Below are 6,000 nucleotides of genomic sequence, written 5' to 3'. Positions count from 1 at the left end.
ACAATATGAATCTGATGAAGGTTATACTGAGAGCTAAATGAATGCACAAATAATATATCTGAAAGAGAACTGAATATGTAGTAAAAAGAGCTGAGTTCTAAGCTTCATTACCACAAACGATACAAAACCAAATAATTACAATCACTATAACTGATAGAATGCTTGCAAGAAATTGTGATAAACATATGTATTACCTACCTCATAATCTTGTGAGGTAGGTACTACTGTAATGTCCATTATATTAAGAAAACTAAGGCACAAAGGTTTTTTAATAACTTGCTGATGATAGAGAAGATATTCAAATTCAGATGGTCTGGCTTCTAAGCTCTCAATCTATCCAAGGAATTATATTTCCTCTCTATATTATCTTGAGACATTCTCTTGACTTCCTGAGTCATATCTTCATCATTAGTGAAGGAACAGTTTGTGATTAGATTCCCTAGAGTCCTCCTTATTTCTAAAAGTTTATTCTATTCTAAGTGAATTTCTATTTATATGTGTAATAGTATTTTAACCCAGAAGTTGGCAAATATTTCCTGAAAAGAGTCAGATAATGACTATTTTAGGGTATGGAAGTTTTAGTCTTTATCACAACTATTCAATGACAGATTATTGTTTCATGGAGGATGCCACTGACAACAGAAAAATATCTGGAGTGGTTATATTACTATTAAACAAAGTTGACTTCAGAGCAAATTATATTAGTACAGATAATGACAGTCACTTCAGAGGGATAAAGCAATCAATTCATCAAGAGAATATACCAATCATAAAAGTTTATACACATAATTGAGTTTCAAAAATGCATGAAACAAACAGGAATAGATCTGAAAGACAAATTCATAATATTAACTTCAACATTACTCTTACAATGATTTCTAAAACAAGTACAAAGATCAGTAAAGACAAAGAAAACTTAACATTATCAACTGATTTATATATCACATATGAAAAAGCAGAAGATACAGTTGTTTTAAGTGCATATGAAATATTTACCAAGTCAGATAAAACAAGTTTCAATAAATTTAAAATGATTAAAATTGAATGAAGATATTCTGACCAAAACAGGATTACATTAGATTTCATTAATAGAAGTATATACAGAAGATGCCAAAATATTTGGAAACTAAGTGACATACTTTTAAATAACACATAGATAAGACAAAATACAAAAAGGTTAGAGTTTTTAGCTAAATAAAAATGGAAATAAAATATCCAAATTTGTGAATGCAAGTAAGGCAGTACTTATATTTACATAAAATATTTATAGCTTTAAAGACCTATACTTGAGGGCTGGGGATGTGGCTCAAGCGGTAGCATGCTCGCCTGGCATGCATGTGGCCCGGGCTGGATCCTCAGCACCACATACAAATAAAGACGTTATGTCTGCCGAAAACTAAAAAAAATAAATATTAAAAAAAATTCTCTCTCTACCCCTTCTACTGAAAAGGGGAGGGGAGGGGAGGGGAGGGGAGGGGGGATAGTAGACAATAGGACAGACAGCAGAATACGTCAGACACTAGAAAGGCAATATGTCAATCAATGGAAGGGTAACTGATGTGATACAGCAATTTGTATACGGGGTAAAAGCGGGAGTTCATAATCCACTTGAATCAAACCGTGTAATATGATGTATTAAGAACTATGTAATGTTATGAACGACCAATAAAAAAAAAAAAACAACAAAAAAAAATTCTCTCTCTCTCTCTCTCTCTCTCTCTTTTAAAAAAAAGACCTATACTTGAAAAGTAGGATCTCACATAAATGACTTCAGCAAATGAGACTGAAAGTGGAAGAAAGAAAGTAAGATTAGAATGGAAACCAACAAACAGAAAAGCTGACAAATCTAATGAAACTAAAAACTGATTCTTTGAAAACATGGATAAATTTCACAAACTTCTAGCCAAAGTGATTAGGAAAAAAGATGACACAAATTAATTGCATCAAAATAAGAGCATTTGTATTTACATCAATACAAATTCTACACATATTGAGTGATAATGAGGAACTATCATGAAAAACTTGATGCCAATGAATCTGACAATTTAGATAAAATTGAAAATTCCTTGAAAGAAATAATCTACCAAAACTCACTTAAGGAATAATTTGAGTAGCCACATAGCTATTAAATAATTTAAATTTCTAGTTAAAAACTTACAAAAGAAATTTCTGAGCTTCACTGGGGAATTCAACCAGACATTTGGGGAAAGATTAATACCATTTATACACAGACTCTTCTGAAATTGTATGATGGAACACTTCCCAACTCCTTTTGTAAAGTCAAAATTATCTTGATATCAAAACCAGATAAAAAGAAACTATAAATATTCCTCATGAACATGGAAAGTTTTTATTTTATCAAACCTCACATTTTGTAAAAATAAAATCTTATGATTAATTAGATTTAATCTCAGGAATGCAAAGTTGTTTTAACATTCAAAAACCAATGTAAGAGGTTCAGGAAGCTGAGGCAGGAGGATCATGAGTTCAAAGCCAGCCTTATCAACTTAGTGAGGCCACAGCAACTCAGGATGACCCTGTCTCTAAATAAAATATAAAAAGGTCTGGGGATGTGGCTCAGTGGTTAAATGTCCCTGGGTTCAACTCTGGTACCAAAAACAAAACAAAAGCAATGTAAATCAATATATTAAGATTTTTAAAAAGGAAGAAAAATACATCATAATTTTAATATGAAGAATTTAATGAAAACATTTCAATGGAAAAATATTTTTCATAAAAACTCTAAATTGGAAGAGAAGAAATTTCTCAACCTAATTATGGCGTCCATGAGAAACTTAGAGCTAAATAATTGTTGATGTTGATATTCTTTCATTTTGATGAAATTGTCAAATTCTCTTTATAGCATCTATACTTTTTTGATAAAGTCATCTTTATTAAGGTGATATTTACACACTAAAGTTCACTCTTTTAAGAATACATTTCAAAGCATTTTCAAAAATGTATATATTATGAATTCACTGATCACTACAATCCTGTATATAAGTCCCCTCTACATCTGTACAGTCAATCCCTTTTTCCCCCTACCCACCAACAACCTTGGAAATTACTAAAATTGTTACTATCAATTTTCCTTTTATAGAATTTCATATAAATAAAACAAATGGAATATACTATTTTTTTACTATGTCTGGCTTATTTCCCTGACCATAATGTTTTTCAATATCATCCATGATTTTGTGTGTAGCAGTAGCTGGCTCCTTTTTATTGCTGAGTTGTTCTCCATTTTATGACTCAACCACAATTTGTTTACTCATTCATCACCTGAAAGAAATTTGGTGTGGTTTCCAATTTTAAGCTATTATGAACAAAATTATAATTATTGTTCAGATGTAAGTTTTGAATGGATATATAATTTATTTCTTCTAGGGGAAATACCTAGAAGGGTTATGGCTGAAGCATATCATTAGGTATATGATTAATGTCATGTAAAAATTGATCAAACTTCTAAAGTGGCTATTGTACTTTTCATTCCCCCAAAAAGGTATAAGTTTTAATTGTTCGACCTCCTTCACAACCCTTGAAAACACGTTTTTGTTTAGATCATGTGATTTATTTTATTGTAGACATTTTAGTGTGTGTGAAGTGGTTATACACTTGTAGTTTTGTTTTTTCCTGAAACTAATGGTGAGGAACATCATCTTGTGTGTTAGCCATCTCTCTCTCTCTCTCTCTCTCTCTCTCTCTCTCTCTCTGTGTGTGTGTGTGAAGTGTTTATGTATTCTGTCTACAGTTTAGGCATGGAACTCAGTGTTAGAAAATTTGGGGTTTGAATCCCAAGCCCAGGGGGGAAAAAGCCAATTCTTAGATTATTTGTTCCCTTTTTATTGAGTAATTAGAAAGATTTTATAATCTGGATACAAGGTCACACACTATATATCCTTACAAATCTATTGTGGCTTATTTTTTGTGTCTTTTGAAGAGCTATGTTCTTTTTAAATTTTGAAGAAGTCCACAAAAACGTGTACTTTTTTTCTTTAACTATTTGTGCTTTTTAAAAATTAAATTATTACACCCCACAACTCCTTTACATTTTTCCTTTTTCACCTTTTTTGAAAAAGCAAGCCCTCATGAAAACACAATTTCTCTGCTATGGGCAATTGCGTGCCATACCATTTCCATTTATACTGCCAATTAACATCACAGATGCCAAAATAGAAACTAAGTATTTAGTTTAATGATGAATATTGATTGTATTGGCTGTTGTTATTATTTGTCTTCTATTAAACCATGAGGTACTAGAACTCTTCAGGAACACTATAAATTCATAGGGTAGAGTCTCACTGATAATTGTATAGATATACAAACAGTATGAAAAAGGAAGGTAACAAACCATTCCATACAAATCAAATTCTCATTACAGAATCCAATGATATCACAGTGGAGAAAATGTCAGAGAAGGAATTTAGAAATTTCATAGTTAAACTAATCTGTGAGGTAAAATATCATAGAAGGAGTAATATCAGAGAATAAATCCATGATGAACTATCACTTTAATAAGGAGATAGAAATCCTGAAGAAGAATAAACTGAAAATTCTCAAAATGAAGAAAAATCAATAAACTGAATTAAAAACTAATGGAAAGCATCACCAATAGACTAGACCACTTGGAAGATGGAGTTTTAGGCAATGAAGACAAAATATATAAATATGTTGGGAAATAAAATTGACCATGCAGAAAAGATATTAAGAGACCATGAATAGAATGTTCAAGAAATATGGAATAATACGAAAGACCAAATTTAAGATTTATCAGGATATATAAAGGCTCGAAGATACAAACCAAAGGAATGTACAATCTTTTCAATGAAATAATATTATAAAATTTCCCAAACCTTAAGAATAAAATGGAAAATCAAATACAGGAGGCTTATGGGCCCCAAATATATAAAATTACAACAGACCCACACCAAGTCTCATTATTATGAAAATGCCTAACATATATATAAGGATACATTATAAAGGCTGCTAGAGAAAAACAACACATCACATTCAGAGGGAAACCAGTCCAGGTCTTGGCTGATTTCTCAACTCAGACCCTAAAAGTGGAGACCTCTGGTAAGTGAAGACCTCTCTCTCTCTCTGCTTCCTGATCATCATGTGAGCTGCTTCCCTTGGCCATACTCTTCTGCCATGATGTTCAGCCTCACTTCAAGTCCTGAGGAATGGAGCTTGCTTTCTGTGGCTAAGACCTCTGAAAGGGTGAGCCCCCAAATAAACTTTTGCTGCTTTAAAGTTGTTCTGGTCAGGTCTTTAAATTGCAGCAGCAAAAAATCTGATTAAACAAGGAGGAACTACACTAGAAACACAGTCCATGAAAGGGGAAACTATTTCAAATTAAAAACCCAAAATAAATCAAAATGACAGGGAATAAAAATCATTTCTCAATAATGAAATTGAATGTAAATGGCCTAAACTCATCAAGCAAAAGACACAGACTGGCAAATTGGAGACAGACAATAAGACAAGAGACTCACCTCATAGATAAAGATATCCACAGACTGAAAGTAAAAGGATGGGATAAAAACCTATCATTCACATGCATCATGTAAATAAGCAAGAGTTTCTATTCTCATATCAGAAAAAGTGAAATTCAAGCCAAGTCAGAAAGAACAAAGAAGGTCATTTCATACTGTTTAGGGGGGATTATACAATAAAAAACAACAATCATAAATATTTATGCCACTAAGAATGGAGAATCTACATACATCAAACAAACCCTTCCCAATTTCAAGAATCAAACAGACTATAGAATAATAATAGTGGATGACTTTAATACTTTTCTCTCAGCATTGGATAGATCATCCAAAAAAACTAAAGCAGCTATGGAACTAAAAAAACACAATAATGTAGACTTAACAGACGTATATAGAATATTTCATCCATCAATGACAAAATACACTTTCTTCTAAGCAGCACAGATCATTTTCTAAAAAAGACCACATCTTAGATCACAAAGCAATTCTTAGCAAATTCAAAAAA

Source organism: Urocitellus parryii, chromosome 8 (assembly GCF_045843805.1).
Source record: "Urocitellus parryii isolate mUroPar1 chromosome 8, mUroPar1.hap1, whole genome shotgun sequence".
In the NCBI taxonomy this organism is placed as follows: domain Eukaryota; kingdom Metazoa; phylum Chordata; class Mammalia; order Rodentia; family Sciuridae; genus Urocitellus; species Urocitellus parryii.
Note: the sequence above shows the minus strand (reverse complement) of the source record.